The sequence below is a fragment of the Mirounga leonina genome, unplaced genomic scaffold (assembly GCF_011800145.1).
Source record: "Mirounga leonina isolate KUSES-001 unplaced genomic scaffold, KU_Mleo_1.0 Mir_104, whole genome shotgun sequence".
Lineage (NCBI taxonomy): Eukaryota > Metazoa > Chordata > Mammalia > Carnivora > Phocidae > Mirounga > Mirounga leonina.
In genome coordinates this window covers 12167332-12188290 of record NW_023270231.1, presented here as the reverse complement: position 1 = coordinate 12188290, position 20959 = coordinate 12167332, and the positions used below count along the sequence as shown (strand labels likewise).

At 38.0% G+C, this 20959-nt stretch overlaps 1 protein-coding gene and 1 pseudogene across 1 annotated transcript in view; one reads left to right on the top strand and one right to left on the bottom strand.

Moving 5' to 3' along the window:
- Positions 1–20959, bottom strand: part of TENM2 (teneurin transmembrane protein 2) — a 923830-nt gene that overhangs the window by 675722 nt on the left and 227149 nt on the right. The window lies entirely within an intron of this gene.
- LOC118016483 lies at positions 10955–11169 on the top strand (annotated as a pseudogene).

The following is a 20959-nucleotide window of genomic DNA, read 5'->3' as shown; positions in this document are numbered from 1 at the left end:
ATTATACAAAGAGATATAATAGAATAAAACGATCTCCGACGAGTGCCAGGGAAGATGATATAAAACCTTCCCTTTACACAATTGCCACTACATATATTCCATTGCAGCTATCACTATCTCCAAGCTGTAACATGATATTTTAACTGTGCCCCTGGTATTATTATTCTAAATGGTACCATTAATTTTCATGTTATGTAATAGGATACTTTAAAACACACAGCTCAGGAAGAAACTATCTTCTGTGGCTTTTCCATCATAACATACATAAGTACCACATTCTGTGCTGGCATTCTCTCCTGGGCTTTAGGTCAAGATCACTAAACCGTGAAACATTTAGGTATCTATTCACACTAAAGGGCCACATAAACACAGCCATGTGGCAAATTAAGAGGTGAATTAAGCTCTTTGAAATCCACCTCTCTTCCTAGTACAGAGTTACTCCTAGATTCTAAATATTATAAAATATAGCCAACTATCCATCTGAAATCTGGGAGGGTGTCCTGGATTGAAGTGAGAATTGTCAGAAAACCACCAGAAGCTAGGAAGAGACAAGGAAGGATTCTTCCCTACAGGTTTTAGAGGGAGGATGGTCCTATTGACACCTTGACTTTGGACTTCTAGACTCCAGAATTGTGAAAAACTAAATTTCTGTTGTTTTAAGCCATCCAGTTATTTTGTTAAGTCCACCCTGTGACACTTACACAATTGGCATTGTATTTTGCAAGGAAGAAAAAAAAATCCTTTAGGACAATGTTGGGGAATCTTGTTGATAATGTGGCATCAGGTCTATTAAATTGTTCCTTAATATGATAGATTGCATGCAAAGATGGCCAAAACAGTTATTCCTGTTTCTATATCCATACCTCGTTGCTATGTGATTTTCTATTCCTCTTAATAGGAAGTGGAGTTAATTTTCCTTCCCCTTGAATTTGGGCTGGCCTTGTGGTTTGCTTTACCTGATAGAATATATCACAAATGACACTGGACAACTTCTATGTCTAGGCCTCAAGAGGCATTTCAGGTTCTGTTTTCATCCTTCTGGAACATGGTACCAACCATTTAAGGAAGCTCAGGCCACCCTGTGGGAGGATGAGACCACTTGGAAGAGAGACAAACCCTCTTATCTTATGCTCCCTATATAAGAGTTCTTAATCTTGAGTGTGCTTTGGAATCACCTAGAGGACTTATTAAAACAGATTGCTGAAAGCCACTCCTAGTTTTTGATCCAGTTGTCCTGGGATGGTGTCTGAGAATGTTCATTTCTAAGGACTTCCCAGGTGATGCTAATGGTGCTGGTCCCATGACCACAGTTTGAAAATCACTGCCCCAGACCAACCAGCCTCCACTTAAGCCCTGAAGTTATTCTAGTCATGTGACTGACCCCAGGTAAGTCCAGCAGAAGATCTCTCAGTTGACCCACCAGCTCCTGAGTTATGGGGTGGTTTGGTACACAGTAAGAAACAACAATGACACCAAGTTTTTCTGGCTCCTCACTTATTATTGGTTTTATAACATCTTTTAAGTTTTTACTGCAAAGCCATTTGTAGTTAACAGAAAGAAAACTAGAGAGTATAATGAGAGGCAGTGATGAAGTTCTTGCTTGGGCAAAAACAAAACAAGAGAGATGGCTTTATGTATGTAGGAATGGGCAAAGACAATGCAAGACATGCAGAACAATTAATTACTTTTTCCTGTTTGACAATGACCCAGAGACATTTTTCTCAAACTTTAAGGTGCTTAAGAATCCCTTGACAAGCTCACTGACATTCAGATTGCAGAGCATGACCCCTCACAGATTCAGTGGAGGCAGACAAGGACCCAGTAATCTGTATTTTTAAAATAACTACCCTCATTCCTGGTGGTTCTTAGTGAAATGGTTTAGAGGTCCACAGACACCAAGGAAAGACCTGATGGTAAGTTCCTGGGGGCCAGACAATGTTTATAAGCCTTCACAGAGTTCAAATATAGAAAAGCTCTTGAAAAATGTGTTAAATCACCTGCTTGGTTGGGAACATCTTCTCTTCAATATAAAGAGCACTCTTTATGACTGATTTCCTCTATTTGCAGCTATAATCACTTTCCTTCTTCCTCCTCTACCTGGCTTTTAAGAGATGGTGTAAAAAACCCTCTGCTGAGAGGGTTTAAGGGCTTCTGGCTCACTTTATGCACTGGTGGTAGATCTTTCTGTCCACTGCTAGGTCATCCCACTCCACCTCAACCCCCCTGCTGTCACTCTCCCTAAATAAAACTCACCCACATCCCAGAGCACCTCAAGACTGAGTGGGCATATTGAATACACAGAGTGACCAGTGAGTAATATGGGGTTATTCCAGAACACCAGCTTTTCCTCTCCTCCCTCCCCAGTATAGCAATCATCTAAAGTAACTCCTATTTATATATCACAACATGTGGGGCGCCTGGGTGGCTCAGCCATTAAGCGTCTGCTTTCGGCTCAGGTCGTGATCCCAGGGTCCTGGGATCGAGTCCCACATCGGGCTCCCTGCTCAGCGGAAGCCTGCTTCTCCCTCTCTCACTCCCCCGCTTGTATTCCCGCTCTCGCTGTGTCTCTCTCTGTCAAATAAATAAATAAAATCTGTAAACAAAATACATATCACAACATGTGATTATATGCTATATGTGACTATGATCCTATTCCTCAAATTATTGACTTATATATCTGTCATCTAAAATCAATATAATTTCAAAACATTTTGCTAATGCACAGGGTTTCAGAGAAAATGTATTAATGTTGCTCACAACCTTCAGAGAGATGAAATGGAAGCCATTATATCCTCAGTTTAAACTTCACTTTAAATGCCTTTAGTAGTTTGCAGTCCTGTTTCACAAGAACATATAAATCAATTTGAATTATGGTCAAATTTCAATGTAGATATATTGATTCTAGAAGTCAATCTTACTATTTACATAACTAAACTTTGTGTGTGTGTGTTGATTATAATTTCTGCTGCTCTAAAACACAGAGATTTTTCAGTTTAGAGAGTAATTTTTAAAGTTTTTAATTTACCCCAAACCTTCCTCCCCCAAAACACTCACCCTCTGAAAAAAAAATCTTACTTATAAAAGATAGGCTCCCTGTGGCATTTAATGAGTTACCCATCATTAACTCCACAGGATACAGTCAATAAATTTAATATGTGTGTACTTAAATGAAAGATCTGACTGCCATGAATTGTAAATAGGAATTTGGTATAAACAGAGATTTTTATGAGTAAAAAAATAAGAACAACATCATTGGAACTTACATTAACAATAAATTCTTCCTGGCTACTTCCTTCCTTCAGGTTTTATTAGAAGAAGGAGTTGATGCTTAAGGCCTTTTAGGGACAAGATGGGGATAGTGTACCACAATATTAGAGCAGAAAATCTCCAGTGAGATCATTTTAGTTTAGTATCTATCCCCTTTTCCATCTTATTCATAAGCAGGTGAAAAATAGTATTGCCACCCATCCTGGGCCATTCACTTTTCCATTTAGAAACCTTCTTAAGGAGGGTGAGGGAAACTAATAGAGAAACCTAACTTTATTTTGTCTCCAGGAGGCAATGGGGGCCAGGGGAGTAACTTTTACAGATTATCTACCATGAGTCAAGTACCAAGTAAGGCACTTTATTTAAGTAATCCTATTTAATTCCTCAAAGCCTCAGTTTTCATATATTTTTGAAGAGATTCATAATCCCTATATTGTAAACTGAGGCTTAGAAATTTTAAATCCCCTACCCAAAGTCACACAAGCTAACAAATTATAGAACTGTGTTAGTTTACTTGACGCTAAAAACGATCCTACTATATCAAAATATTCAGCTCTTAATTCAGGGTGGGCACATTTTTTTTTTTCTGCAAAGGGCCAGAGCGTAAATATTTTTAGTCTTGAGGGCCATATGGTCTCTGTTGCAACTACTGAACTCTGCTCTTTTTTTTTTTTTTAAGATTTTATTTATTTATTTGTGAGAGAGAGAATGAGAGACAGAGAGCACAAGAGGGAGGAGGGTCAGAGGGAGAAGCAGACTCCCCGACGAGCAGGGAGCCCGATGCGGGACTTGATCCCGGGACTCCAGGATCATGACCTGAGCCGAAGGCAGTCGCTTAACCAACTGAGCCACCCAGGCGCCCCATGAACTCTGCTCTTGCAGGTGAAAGCAACCGTAGACACTACATACATGAATAAGCATGGCTGTGTTCCAATAAAACTTTTTTTAATGGACATTGAAATTTGAATTTCATTTATTTTTCATGTGTCATGAAATATCATTCTTCTTTCATTTTTTTCAACCATTTAAAAATGTAAAAACCATTTTTAGTTTACAGCTATATAAGACCAATTGTCTGGCTAAATTTGGTCCAGGGACCTTAGTCTGCAAGCCCTTCCTTTAATTCCCTTAGGATCTGGAGGTCAGGGGCTACATTTTTTGATTCTCTGGCTCTTGTGAGTATCTCCTCACAGTGCCTAAAACGGAGTAGGCTCTTGCCTAACATTTGATGATTGGACTGAAAGTGTGGTTCTCAATGGTCTCATTTTTTATCTTTTGAATTGTGTATTCCTTGCTCTCTTTTTACTTGAGCCTAAATTTACTCCATTGCTGTAATTTCAAATTTTTTCCAAGAAAAATAAAAGTTGTATCATTTAAAGTTACTGTACCTTAACAAATGCACCTAAAGTGGCACTGCTTTTGCATGCATGAAAGCTCAAAGCCTCAACAACTCCCATGAGCGATTAATCTTCTAACACTAATTAGATATTTGCTAATTAGCGTCTGATGTGTGAAATGAAAAAACATTTTGAAGCTGAAATGAATAGGGTCTAGGAAGATAGGGCTGTATTCCAGTTCCCCCTTTTCCATATTATTATCATATTTCATAAATATTAATAAGATCACATGATACCAGCCGCTCTATAAAATTATCTCTCTGAACGAAGGCTTTTGTTTGATATAATAGGGATGTGTCAATATTTTGCATATGGGAGAAAGCACTCAATGAAGGAAAGCATTTTTCCCCCTCAATGTTAAAGAGATGTCATATTTCATGAATCACTTTTATGCTTGATCAACCAGTTCTACTTTTTAACCTAGACTACTTCTTCCCATAAGGGAAGGTAGAAAATCTTTCTCCAAATCATCACCTCTCTTCCTCTCTTACACCCTAATCTCATCTTGGTTTAAAAGAAAACTTAATAGAATGGAAAATATCTTAAACCTATGATTCTGTACAATGAAATAATAAAAATCATTATAGAATGGTCAATTTCAATAAGGAATTTGATTAGTAAAAGAGAGACATTTGAATTTCATTAATTGCATGCATGAAGACAGTCCTAAGAAACCTCCTTATGTCATCCTAGTTAAAAAAGAAGAAAGAAACTGTAGAGAACAGGATACAGGTTTCAGCGCTTCCAACTCACACACATAGTCTGTAATATTCAAGTCATAAATAGTAAGTCATGTTGTATTCATAAAATGTAACATTTTGATTTGGAATATTTCTCAAGTGAAAGCCTACATTAAACATATTTGGTTCTGAAAGAAAAGACCTATAATAATAAACTATTTCAGTTGGCGTGGGATATTTTGAAAAACCACTCACCTGTGAATGCTGGTCATATCACAAATTATATCTAATTACAGCATTGATACAGTAATTTGAAATGATAGCTAAGCACAAGTTGACAAAGGTGACATTGAAACATAATGACGATGAGATTATCGTTTTCTTAGGCTGACATTTTGTGATTATAATAATGCTGATCGAGATGATTAAAACCATAATGAAGGAAAAGCTCCAAGAACCAGAACAAAACATACCGAGACTAGAGAGAGGCCAACTATCATTTTGAATCCTGCTTCTTCAATATATGTTCTCCTGCCAGCATAAAATTAGATGCTTGCTCTGGTCCCAGAGACCTGTGGGAACTTCAGTTGATAGACAATGTTTTCTGCCTACTCACAGAAGTTCTGTTTTTCAAAGCTGGAATCAGAGGATAAGGTCATCCATGCCAATTTATCCATTTGCACCGGGGATTGTATTCCAATTAGCTTGGAGATTGATTATCAGCTCCCAGATGCAAAACACCAATACACCATCTGCATTGATACTCGGTTATAAGGATCTTCAGCTTAGAATTCATAGTGATCTCAAGGCTCTGCCGTGTTGCAAACACCAAACGAATGGGAAAAGTCTGGCAGATATTACCCTCTCACTTATGATTAAATGAGAATAAAACTAGACAGCTTTTAATTACCAACAACAGAGAAATGAGTCAAGGGGAATCATACCAATCAAGACATCACCAGTCAATCCAGCAGGCCGACTGGCTGAACCTGGGAAATGTACAACGTTCTGTACCTTGCTCAAACAAGCCTATTTAAATTGTATCAAGTTCAAAGTATCTGACAAGACTTGTAATTCCACCTGAGTTCTGAACTGTATTTCAAAAATAGAAGATAAATATGTCTCAATTATTTAAAATCACCTTCCAAACTATACACGTGTTCTCAAATTTGTTTTTCATTTACCTATGGTATTTGCCATCTTAAAGGATCAGAGATTCATTGATACTCACTTGGAAGTAATTTGCAAAGAAATCTATGCCACTAGCTAGGTTAGGTCCAATTGTCCCATTTTGCTGATGAGGCAACTGAGACATAGAGTGAACAGTTTAGACTGTAAGTATTGCCTCTTCATGGGAAACTTTCCATTACGTACAGTATCCTACCGTGAAACATTTGAAAAGATTTCCTCCTTCCTTAAAGTGTCAACTGACTGCTTGTTTTATAGTTCAGATATCATGGTTTTGTTATCATCATTTATTTTTCTGCAGGTATATCAAGGAGGTACGTTACAATGTGAATTACCTGATGTCCAAATATATCCCATTCCTTGGTGAAATCTATTTCAGTTGTAATCTTCATCCTCATACATTCCATCCTAATGAAACCCACCTGGGTTATAATTACACATTTCCCCAAGGATCACCTATGATTTTAATCTTTGCAATGTGCCCAGGAAGATGGACGAGGACAAAGGTCGTGGGAGGTAGTAAGAGCTTACATAAGTCCTCACTCAGTTTCAGAGGTAGAATGTGGTGGCCTCTTCATGAGATCTTGTTTTTTTGTTGTTGTTCGTTTATTTGTTTTTCAAAAAGAAGAATCATCATCATTCTGAGAAAACCAGACTTTTCCTGATGGATGAGGCTCCTGTTTCTCTACTTTTAGTCAACCGATCCTTAGAACTTTTAATTTTTTATTTTATATCAAATCGAACTACTGATACACTAATTTGATATGATAGTTAAGCACACATTGACAGGAGACATTGATGTTGTGATGCATATACTTTATAGAGTATCTCATTTATTCCTGACAACATTGTTGTCTACATTTTACAGATGAAGAAACGCAGTTCAGAAAACTTTAAATCATTTCAATCCATTCCCTCAAAAGTATTTACTTAACACATATAGCATGCTGACCACTGTGATGGGGCTGGGCATCTGATCTTGAGCCAAAAAGACAACTTAAACCAATTACAGGGGCTGGTCTGAGGTCTTAGGTCAAGTAACTGATGAGTTCTATCTCCTGCCTGGATCCATGTTAAAATCACATGTACCCCAAATTTCCAAACTCATAGGCCTCTGTCCTCTCTCACATTTTATCATTATCAGGAGTCATTAAACTATAACATATGGGCCAAATTTAGTCTGCAAACCGTTTTGTATGGCCCACAGCTAAGAATTTGCTTCCCCCACTTTAAAGTGTTGTTTAAAAAAAATAAAAGACTATGTGACAGAGACATTATGGCCCACAGAGCCTTAAATATTTATTTTTTGGCACTTTACAGTAAAAGTTTGCTGACCCCTGATCTTTATGAAGGAAAGTTAAACTTCCCTTCAAGGTCTTTTCGATGAGTCCTAAATAGCTCTGTACAGACGGTATGTGTTGCTGGCTTTAGGTTGTTTGTGGTAGTGATAATTACTTATTTGTAGCTACGTTCTAATCATTGTGGAAAATATTCTTTAGCTTATCAATTCTATTAAACTTCAAAATAAGCCCAGGTAGGCACTATTATTATCCTATTTTGCAGGTTAAGAGACTTAGGCTCAAGATAGTCAGGTATCAGGGCATATGGTCCAACAAATAGGCAGGATTCAGACCTTACTCTGTCCAGGCCCCCTACTAGCCCAGAGGGCATCTATATACTAAAAAGTAAAAGGTGTTCCTTCATGTTGTAAGCAAACTGCTGGGCAAGAGGATCAGGAGCTAGAGTTCAGGCTCACTCTTCTCCTTGGCCAAGCTTCCTGCACAACCATAAGCAGGTTGAGCTTACCAACCACTCTGTTATCCAATTCTTCTGCGTTAACCTCATCTTCACTGAGCATCTTCATGTTCTATACCTTCTCCTTGGCACTGTTTTCTCACTTGTGACTTTGCCTTTTCAACAAGCAGGGTTTAGACTTCCTCTAAGGATCATCACTGTGACTACCTCTGCCAGACTTCTTATTTCTCAGGCGTCAATTCCCTCAGCCCCCCAAAAGGCATACCTGGTTTTATTGCACTTTGCAGATAGTGCCTTTTTTTTTTTTTAAAGATTTTATTTATTTATTCATGAAGGACAGAGAGAGAGAGAGAGGCAGAGAGAGAAGCAGGCTTCCAAGGAGCAGGGAGCCCGATGCGGGACTCGATCCCAGGACCCTGGGATCATAACCTGAGCCGAAGGCAGACGCTTAACCATCTGAGCCACCCAGTGGCTCTTTTTTTTTCTTTTTTTTTTTAATAAATCAAAGGCTTGTGGCAACCCTGCATTAAGCAAGCCTATTGGCACCATTTTCCCAATGGTATCTGCTTCACATTTTGGTGATTCTTGTAATACTTCAAACATTTTCATTATTATTATATTTGTTATAGTGACTTGTGATCAGGGATCTTTGATGTTACTATTATAATTGTTTTGGGGCACCACAAACCATGCCCACATGAGATGGTGAACTTAATACATACTGTGTGTTCTGACCGTTCCACTAACCAGCCATTCCCTCCTTCTCTCTCTCTCTACCCCCTTGGGCTTCCCTATTCCCTGAGACACAATATTGAAATTAAGCCAATTAATAATCCTACAATGGCCTCTAAGTGTTCAAGTAGAAGGAAGAGTCACACATCTCAAGCCAGAAATGATTAAGCTTAGTGAGGAAGGCACATCAAAAGCCCAGCTAGGCCAAAAGCTGCTAAGTTGTGGATGCAAAGGAAAAATTCTTGAAGGCAATTAAAAGTGCTACTCTAGTGAACACATGAATGATAAGAAAGTGAAACAGCCTTATTGCTGATATGCAGAAAGTTTTAGTGGTCTGGATGGAAGATCAAAGCAGCCACAATATTCTCTCAAGACAACGCCTAATCCAGAGCAAGGCCTTAACTTTCTTTAATTGTATGCAGGCTGAGAGAGGTGAGGAAGCTGCAGAAGAAAAGTGTGAAGCTAGCAGAGTTTGGTTCATGAAGTTTAAAGGAAGAAGCCATCTCCTTAACATAAAAGCGCAAGGTGAAGCAGCAAGTGCTGATGTAGAAGCTGCGGCACGTTCTCCAGAAGATGTAGCCAAGATGAGTAATGAAGGCCCCTACACTAAACAACTGATTTTCAATGTAGATGAAGCAGCCTTCTCTTGGAAGAAGATGCCATCTAGGACTTTCATAGCTAGAGAGAAGTCAATGCCTGGCTTCAAAGCCTCAAAGGACAGGCTGACTTTCTTGTTAGGGGCTAAAGTAGTTGGTGACATTAAGTTGAAGCCAGTGCTCATCTACCCTTCAGAAAATCCAAAGGACCTTAAGAATTATACTAAATCTACCCTGCCTGTGCTCTACAGGAAACAACAAAGCCTGGGAGACAGCACATCTGTTTACAATTTGGTTTACTGAATATCTTAAGCCCACTGTTGAGACCTACTACTCAGAGAAAAAGATACCTTTCAAAATATTACTACTTGTTGACAAGGCAATTGGCCACCCAAGAGCTGTGATGGAGATGTACAATGAGATTAATGTTCTTCTCATGCCTGCTGACACAACATCCATTGTGCAGCCTATGGATCAAGGAGTAATTTCAACTTTCAAGTCTTATTATTTAAGAAATATATTTTGTAAGGCTATAGCTGCCATAGTGATTCCTCTGATGGATCTAAGCAAAGTCAATCAAAAACATTTTGGAAAGGATTCCATCATTCTGGATGCCATTATGAATATTTGGGTTTGAAGCACCCGGGCTGGCCAAGGGCACCAGGCAGTGTGGTCACGGGCTACCTGACCATGCTGAGCGGAGTGTGCAGCTGGCTCCCACCTCAGCGCTGCAGGGTACACACGTGCCACTGTCCATGGTTGCCCGCCCATAGGTGCCTTTATGCGTCGGGGTGGTGGTGCTGGGCAGAGAACGAGAGGATGGGGGATCAGCCCCTTGCCTCCGACCTGGCACTGCTCAAGTTCCTGGTGTGCCCGTTCTCCAAGAAGACACTTAGATATGAAGTATTGACAAATGAGTTGATTAATGAAGAGTTGGGAATAGCCTATCCAATTATTGATGGGATTCCTAATATGATACCGCAGGCAACTAGGATGACACATGAAAATAGTAAGAAGAAATGGAGCAGCACTGGATCATATGTAAAAGCGACAACACTAGGGGTGCCTGGGTGGCTCAGCTGATTAGGCATCTGACTCTTGATTTCAGCTCAGGTCATGATCTCAGGGTCATGATCTCAGGGTTGTGAGACTGAGTCCCCCATTGGGCTCTATTCTGGGTGTGGAGCCTGCTTAAGATTCTCTCTTTCCCTCTTCTTCTACCCTCCTCCCCACTAGAACTCTCTCTCTCTAAAAAACAAACAACACACAGAACTAAATTTTCTTAATACCACTTATCTTTTAAAAAGTCAGAATGGCAGGTAATAAGTGGGGGAGAAGAATGTTTCTGTCTCTTCCTACATTGACTGCCCTTATTCCATTGGTCTCTTTAGCAGGACTGTTCTACTCGGCCTCCGTGGAAGAAAACTTCCCACAGGTTGCACTAGCACAACCAGTCTGTGCTTTCACAGTCTGCTCAGGCTGATTACCATGCCATTTTATATGTTCTTCCACCTTTGGACCTGGATGGGTATTAAACTCCTCAGGCATAATTAATACAACCAGAGCCAAGATAGTATATATATTTATGATATGTCTTGAGTGTCTATCTCTGAAGGCTCAACTACATGGAAATACTGGAAACCCACTTAATTTGCAGGAAAGGTACTTTGCCTTGCTTCTCTCAGAGGGTTAGGACTATGGGAGGCTTAAGCTGCAGAAGCTTCTTTTCTTGTACTTTTGTTCTGTCCTTGTTTTTTTGAAAATTCTAATTTATAACTACCATATCAGAAGAAACATTTCAACAAAGCTCCTTGTTGGAAATTAATAGTCCACCATCACCTGATGACTTTATTAAGAAATAATAAAAAAAAAAGTTAATCATTAAAATTTTATTTGTTTATTTTAGATTCAAAGTATTTGGCAGAGTCACATGTTAAGGATGACTGACATAATTCCAAAGGAGCTATGCTGGAATAGTTGTAGAGAAATGCATTTGAACTGGGGTGATAGAAAACTACAATAAAATGGAAATTTCATGCACTTGCAAACATTCTGAGTTTGTAAAATTACCTTTGTTTCTTTGGCATCAAATGCTTACATAAGTAATAATAAAATAAGATAACACTTTTTCATTTAAAAAAAAAGAGTATTTCTGTTTCATGGGAAGAGGTCAAAATATCAACATGAACAGAAGTTTGGAAGAAGCTGATTTCAACCCTGTGGATGACTTTGAGGGGTTCATGACTTCAGTGGAAGAAGTAACTGTAGATGTAGTGGAAACAGCAAGAGAACTAGAATGAGAAGGAGAGTCTGAGGATGTGACTGAATTGCTGCAATCTCATGATAAAACTTGAGCGGATGAGGAGTTGCTTCTTATGAATGAGCAAAGAAAGTGTTTCTTGAGATGGCATCTACTGGTGAAGATACTGTGGAAATTGTTGAAGTAACAACAAAGCATTTAGATATCACATAAACTTAGTTGATAAAGCAGAGGCAGGTTTGAGAGGGCTGACTCCAATTTTGAAAGAAGTTCCACTGTGGGTAAGATGTGATCAAACAGCATTGCATGCTACAGAGAAATCACTCATGAAAGGAAGAGTCAATCAATGCAACAAACTTCAATGTTGTCTTATTTTAAGAAATTGCCACAGACACTCTGACCTCCAGCAACCATCACCCTGATCAGTCAACAACCATCAATATTGAGGTGAGACCATCCACCAGCAAAAAGATTATGACTTGCTGAAAGCTCAGATGATGGTTAGCATTCTCTAACAATAAAGTATTTTTTAATTATGTAAGTTTTTTTTAGACATAATACTATTGCACATTTAGTAGATTACAGTATAGTGTAAATATAACTTTTATATGCACTGAGAAACCAAAAACTTCATTTGACTTGTTTTATTGCAATATTCACTTTATTGATATGGTCTAGAACTGAACCCATAATATCTCTGAGCTACGCCTGTATTCATGCAGCCTTTGGAGATGCAAAAGAATAGCAAAGAAGGGAACCTGGAACAACACTATGGACAAAATGGACCTAAGAGACATATACAGAACATTCTCTCCAATGATAGTACAATACATATTCTTCTCAAGGGTACATGGAACATTTTCCAGGACAGACCATATGTTAGGCCACAAAAGTCGGCAAATTCAACAATGCTGAAATCATACCAACTATCTTCTCTGACTGCAGTGGCATAAAATTAGAAGTCAATAACAAGAGGGAAACTGAAAAACTCACGGACATGTGAAAATTAAACAACACCCTCTTTAACAATAAATTGATCAAAGAAGAAATTAAAGGGAAATAAAAATGCTTCTTGAGACAAGTGAAATGAAAACACAACATACCAGAATTTGTGGAATGCAGCAAAAGCAGTTCTAAGAGGGTAGGTCATAGCTAAATGCCTGCACTAAAAAGCAAGAACAATACCAAATAAACAACCTAACTCTATAACTTAAGGATCTAGAAAAAGAAGAACAAATTGAACCCAAAGTTAGCGGAAGAAAGGAAATAATTAAGAATAGTAGAAAGAAATGAAATAGAAAACAGAAAAACAATGGAAAAGATTAACCAAACTAAGTGTTGGTTCTTTGAAAGATAAAATTGACAAGCCTTTAGCTAGACTAACCAAGAAAAAAAGAGAAAGGGCTCAAATAAACAAAAGCATAAATAAAAAGGAAACATTACAGTTGATGACACAGAAATTCAAAGGATCATAAGAGTCTACTATTAACAACTATATACCAACAAACTGAACAACCTGGAAGAAATGGAAAAATTCTTAGAAACATACAACTTAGCAAGACTAAATGAAAAATAAATAGAATATCTAAATAGACCAATAGCCACTAGGGAGATTGAATCAGTATCAAAAATCTCCCAATGAAGAAAAGCCCAGGACCAGATGGCTTCACTGGTGAATTTTACCAAATATTTAAAGAAGAATTAACACCAGTCTTTATCAAGCCCTTCCAAAAAAACAAACCCCCAAAAATAAACAAACAAGAAACCCAAAGAGGAGGGAACATTCCCAGACTCATTTTACAAGGTCAGCATTTTCCTGATACCAAAACCAGAAAAAGACCCTACTAGAAAACTATATTATATATCAGGCCAATATTCCTGATAAATATAAATGCAAAAATTCTCAGTGAAACAATAGTAAACTGAATTTGGCAGCACATGAAAGGATCATTCACCATAATCAAGCAGGATTTATTCCAGGAATTCAAGAATGGTTTAATATATCAACATAACATATCAATCAGTATGATACATCACATTAATAGAATGAAATAAAAGAATCATATCATCACCTCAATAGATACAGAAAAGAACATCTGACAAAATTTAATACCCATTTGTGATAAAAACTCTTAATAAATTAGGCATAGTCAGAACATATCTCAACATAATAAAGCCCATAAATGGTAAGCCTACAACTAACATCATACTCAATGGTGAAAGGATGAAAGCCTTTCCTCCAAGATCAGGAACAAAACAAGGGTGCCCACTCTTACCTCTTCTATTCAACACAGTACTGGAAGTCCTAGCAAGAGCAATCAAATACGAAAAAAAAAAAACCAAAAAACAAAGGTATCATAATTGAAAAGAAAGAAAGAAAATTGTCTCTATTTGTAGGTGACATGATTTTATATACAGAGAATCCTAAAAACTCAATCAAAAAACTGTTAGATCCAATCAGTGAATTCAGTAAAATTGCTGGATACAAAATTAACATACAAATATAAGTAGCAATTCTATACATTAACAACAATATTTCTGAAAAAGAAATAAAGAAGTCAATCCCATTTACTATAGCATCAAAAACAAAACAAAACAAATGCCAAGTAATGAATTTAACTAAAGAGGAGAAAGATCTCTACATTGAAAAATATGACATTGATAGAAAAAAAAATAGAAAAAGAGACAAATAAATGGAAAGGTATCCATGCTCATCCATTAGAAAAAATAATATTGTTAAAATGTCAATACTACTAAAAACACTCCTAAAATTTATATGGAACCAGAAAAGACCCTGAATCACCAGAGAGTCTTGAGAAAGAACAAAGCAGGAGATATCAATTTCTTGATTTTAAGCTATGCTATAAAGCCATAGTCATCAAAATGGTATGGTATTGACATAAAACAAATAGACCAAAGGAACAGAATTGAGAGCCCAGAAATAAACCCAAGCAAATATGGTCAAACAATATTTCACAAGGGAGCCAAGAGTACTCTATGGAGAAAAGGCAGTCATTTAAATGGTGCTGGGATAATTGGATATTCACATGTAAAAGAATGAAACTGGACCCATATCTCATACCACTCACAAAAATTAACTCCAAATGGATTAAAGATTTAACATAAGATCTGAAAACATGAAACTTCTAGAAGAAAACATAAGAACAAAGATTCTTAACATAGGTCTTGGTAATGATTTTTTTTTAGTATGATACATAAAGCACAAGGAATAAAATAAAAAAATAAACAAATAGGATTACATCAAAATAAAAAACTTCTGCACACAAAAGAAACCATCAACAAAATGAAAGACAACCTACAGAATGGGAACAAGATATGTGAATCATATATTTGATAAGAGGTTAATTTCTAAAACATAAATAATTCATATAATCAATAGCAAAAAAACAAATAACCCAATGAACAAAAAAATGGGCAAAGGACCTGAATAGATTTCTTCAAAGAAGAGGTACAAAAGGCCAACAGATACATGAAAAGATGCTCACCTTCATTAGCCATGAGGGAAATGCAAATTAAAACCACAGAGAGATATCACGTCATGCCTATTAGAATGGTCATTAACAAAAACACAGGCGATAAAAACAAATGCTGGTGTGGATATGGAGAAATGTGCACTGTTGGGATTTTAATTTAATTGGTATAACCACTATAGAAAACAGTATGGAGGATCCTCAAAAAATTAAAAATGAACTACTGAAATTCCACTTCTGGGACTATATCCAAAGGTAGGGAAAGCATGAAATTAAGAAGCTATCTGTACCTGCATGTTCATTGTAGCATTATTTATAATAGCCAAGATGTGGAAACAACTTAAGTGTCCATAGATAGATGAATGAATAAAGCAGTTGTGATTATATATAGATAGAGATACAGATATAAAAATGGAATATTATTTAGCCATAAAAATGAGAAAATTCTACCATTTGCAATAACATGAATAGACCTTGAAGGCATTGATTAAGTGAAATAGTGAAATAAGCCAAAGACAAATACTGTATGATCTTATTTATATGTGTAATCTACAAGAAAAAAATCACAGAAAAAGAGATCAGATTTATGGTTACCAGAGGCAGGGGTGGGGGTCAGGGGAGGAAGAATTGGAGGAAGGTGGTCAAAAGGCGAAAACTTCCAGTTATAAGATAAGTAAGTACTGGGGATGTAACATACAGCATGGTGATTATAGCTATCACCACTGTGTGATACAAAGGAAAGTTGTTAAGAGAGTAAATCCTAAGAGTTCTCATCACAAGTAGAGATGTTTATTCTTTTCTTCTTTCTTTTCTTTTTGTTGTATCTATAGGAGAAGATGGAAGTAGCTGAACCTATTGTGGTCATCATTTCAGAATATATGTAAATCAACCATCATGACGTATGTCTTAAATTTATTCAGTGATATATATCAACTGTCAATAAAACTGAGGGAAAAAAAGAGGGGAGACTGAGTAATTCTACCCACCCACTTAAGCCAGAGTGGCTAGATCAAATGAGTAGGGAATGCTCTCAAAAACAGTAACTTAAATGTTGTATAGCCCTTGGGCTTCTCACTGGAATCTTCTGAAAAGGCACATCCAGAAGGCACTGGTATAAACCAAAAAGGAAACTGGAAAGTCATCTGAACTTGGATTTTAAAAGATTTTAAAAAGAAAATTGACAATTATTGTCATCTCAGAGAAGTGATAATTCAACCTAGAATAGCCATGTTAACAACATGCTTCTAATTGTCCAAAATATGAAGAAAAAAAGGGCAAGAAGGAATCATATTAAAGAGAAACTTTATCCTGAAGACAAAGAAAATGTTGGGTTCAAGGGACTCTTGTTTAGGTCTTAGGTATTCTGAGAAGGTAGATATTACATTAGGAACAAGGAACAACAGGTGTGACAGGGAAGCATGGAAACAGGGTTTAAGAGAAGGTGGGGGGACAGGAAAGTCTCATCAGCTCTTATCTGTATTATCCTTAGACCATCAGAGGTACCCTCCTTATTGACAGTCTCGCCTCTATCCTGCACACCAAATCAATCATCCTAGAAATTGTTTCATCATGTCATAGTATTGCTCAAATACCCTTCAAAGGGTTCTTACTGAAAATCAAATCCAATTGCTTTCCCATGGCATTCAATGTAGGGCTGCCAGATAAAATATAGGATACCCAGTTAAATCTGAATTTCAGATAATAATTTTGCTTGGGACCAGCTATGCCAAAAATTACTTGTTGTTTACATGAAATTCAAATTTAACGGGGTATCCTGTAATTTTATTTGCTAAATCTGCAAATTCAAAGGCATTTCTAATTTGGAGCTTTATCTTCTTGCATGCCATTAAAGTGGTTTTCTTGACCTGTGACTTGCACAAGGAATGTTCTGGTGTCCAAGCGAGGCTGCTACTGGTACCCTCACCTGGTATGTCTATTTTTCTCTCTATATCCAGCAAAGTATTACATCACAGTCCCCTGTGAGTATACTTACCCCTGAGAAATTACATCTATGAGATGCATATGTTCCTCATTTGACACTCGGTAAATACCTATGCTGTTTCTATCAACATTTTGACACTGCTGGTTAGGGTGGCATTTGGGGTTATTTAAGCCCTCAGTTGTTACCCTAATCTGCCCATTCATGCTCTAGATGTGTCCTTCCTTATAGATACTGTCAGAGACTCAACATGGCTTAAACCTGAAGCCTTAGAGCCTCTGAGGTTCGATAGTTGTCTAAGACTACAAGTCTGGCAAGTGACAGAGCAGGTTTGGGACTTAATAAAGAACCAGTGTGTGTCACTCTTAAACCATGCTGTTGATTTTTGTTGATTTGACCCTTCCTGAATTTCCTTCGAATTTTCCTTTCTGTCTCTATGCATTCCACCCCACTATGTGCTATAAAGGAGCGATGGCCACCAGGCCAGCTTCTCTGCCTGCAGTGTCTTTCCAAAACCTCGGCCATAATTCATTGTACTCAAGCCCATCACAAATCTCCCTACAACCACCACGAACGTGGTCCCCGCAAGTTCAGGAAACTTCCTTCCTACCAAGTGTATTGGCTTATTTTTCCAGGTTGTTGATTCTCTGACCCCCATCTACTGTTTTGCTTTAACTCATACAAATCCCTATTGTGTACATATTCCACCCAAGTCATATCTTCTCTGAATATTCCCATTTCTTGCTTCCCTGTTCTGTCTCCTGGTAATCCTCTGCTTTCCCATCTTGAACAATCAAGGTCTTTAATCTCTATTCATATTTCATCTCCTTCAGAAGGCTTTCCTTGATTATCCTAATCAGAAGTCATAGAACCTTAAGTTTGGAAGGAAGACCTCAGAGTTCATCTCATATCATATTCCAGTTTGCACATTCATTTTCTGGATACATATTTGATCTTCCCATTGGATACACACTTTGGGAAAGTTGGGGACCATGGTCTACATATCTTACCTTTCTTGCATTGTCCAGATTAGATAACCTGACATTTTTTAGAGGATACACACACACACACAAACATATGAATACACAAATGAATATATATATGTATATATATATATTTCAATTCTTATCAGTTGAAACTAAACATTTCACATGTCTTATTAACTAATAAAACTTTCAATGTCTTATAGAGACAAAAAACAACTTTCATTGTCCTTAGATCTTAGGCAATTTACTTTTTTAAAGGATTCGGTTTCCTTACCTGCAAATGGGGGAGAATATTAGCTCCCACCTCATGGTGTGGCCGTGAGAGTGAATGACACAAACACTCAAGGCAGCTTAACGGCTCTGTTTGAAGACAATTCTAAGTAAAAATGTGCTAAATAAATGAAAGATGTTGGTAGAGAGGTACTCTATTTCCCACTATACCTAGGAAATGTGATCTAACTCACAGCACAAACAAGGCCGTGAAAAGATAAAGTGCTGGGTAATGAGGTTTACTGGAGTTCAAATTCAGAGAGCGAAGTGCCTGAGTTCTAATAACTATTATGAACTTGTCGGGCCATGATTTATTATAATACACTGGGAACGACTTTGATCCTGTTTATTTTTTCATAACAATTATAGACTGTAGTCTTTGAAAACAATACAAAGGAAGCCTTCAGGTCTCGCCCAATACTTTGAAATCATCGGTAAAAATACATACAGGATATTCTTGTTCCTAAAGCAGCTGTCATCCAGGCGCGAAGATGCAGGAAGGAGGAACAAAAACGGTAGACACCCCTCAAAAATAAAGGGAACCACTTCTAATGTTTAGCAAGGTTTGCCAACCATGCTACGAGGCGTCCTGTGATACTCCGGGGTCATTTATTTGGGGGCAGTAAGTGAAACCTCTTTAGGCTCCCACGCTCCTTGCCCTCATGGACTTGGGTAGTGCTGCTTTCTTGGTCAGCTCAGTGGAGCCTGTACCTTCCTCAGCCTTCTCCACGCAGACGGGGGAGTTAATGCAGTTAGATTGCTCCTGGGCTTCTAGCCGGACTGCTTCAAATGCTATTATTTTCATTTGTGACGTGCATCAGCAGCAGCAGGGCTCACAGCTGAGGGCAGCTACAAACAGACATCTGAGTCCGCTTGCCGGCCGAGGAGCCCCGCGGCCCCACTGAAACTCCAGGCAGCGACGGCACAGTAAATCTGTCCATCTCCTCAACAGCGCTCGCGCGCGCGGGCCTGCACCCAGCGGAATGGGACTCTTGAGCAAGGGCGATTGCTCCCAGTGGGCGCGCTTGGGGGGGCGGGGGGCGAGGGAAATGCCCGTTCTGACAACACGGGATTGATGCAATCGGAGTAAAAACTTAAATCATCAGGCCTTTCTTCTTATAACTGCCGAATTGTGAGAAGATCCTCTTTGGGCCAAAAAGAAAAATTTGACAAGCACCCATCACCCAGAATTCCTTGAGGATTAAAAGTCATAATGGGGAGAGAGAGAGAGAGATACTGGAAATAAAGTGTTAAGCTCAGGGCCTGACAGTCAAAACTAAATAAAGAGTGCCTGAAGTTGTTCGCACGCGCGCACTGCTCATAGGCACAGATATTCACATGCAAACACTCAAGCAGCCTTTTCCAGCTTCATTCCTGATTCTTATTCGTTATTTCTAAATTTTATTCCTTGTAGACCATTGTTTCTCAAATTATCTGTGAGAAGTAATTTTTTTTTTAAAGTTTCCAATCTGACACAGAAATAAAATATAGTAAAAGATGAATTACTAGCAAAATGGGTATCTTGGTAATATCAAAGTGCTCTAACAGTTTCTAATATTCTGAGTTTCTCCCTATATATTACTGTAGATTGGTAGCAGTTTGTTCCGCAGATCATACTTTAAGTAACAATACTTCAGGTACATTCTATATTGCTTAGTACAAAGGACTAGTCTCGAAAAAACGGTCAAGGACCATAAAAAAATTTTTGCTCGTGATAGATAAAGTCAGTGACAAACAAAGTGCACCCCACCTAATTTAATTTTAGACAAGTAGCCATTCCCTTCTTCGCTAGTCCACTCATCAGCTTCAAACATGTTCGGATATTTCCAGAGGACCCACAAATACTGGGCTCTGTGGAGGCTGTAACTTCTGTCACTTGTATTTTTGATCATCACAACAGATATTTTAGAGTTTACAAGGGCTAAGAAAATCTTTTCAGCATTAGGAAATTTTAACTTTAAATCTGTGATTCATTTGTTCTTTTATAAGCTAGCCCAGTTAGTCACTTATTTCTGTACCAATCAACAGAACCCAATCAATTCTTTATAAGATTGTACCTGTAAATACACTTTTTAAAAGGTTTCGAGCCTCCTCCTATCAAAACTACTCTTCATCTCAGCTCTCCCACTGTGTCTACTCCATGTGTTCAGACACCCTGGGCTTCAGCTGTAGGCGGGGAACTCTATGAAAGACACGAAGACTCTCCCAAGTACAGAAGGTAGCACACTAAGATGGAATGTAAAAGAGATGATACTAAACCAGGAAGCATGGGAATGAATTCTGGCTACGGCAACATTACTTAAAATTATAAGACTACAGATTGTTCAAGTTTAAAGAAACTCCTGAAGATCACGCCCAATCTCCTTATTTATATACGTCAAAACTAAAATAGGGGCAA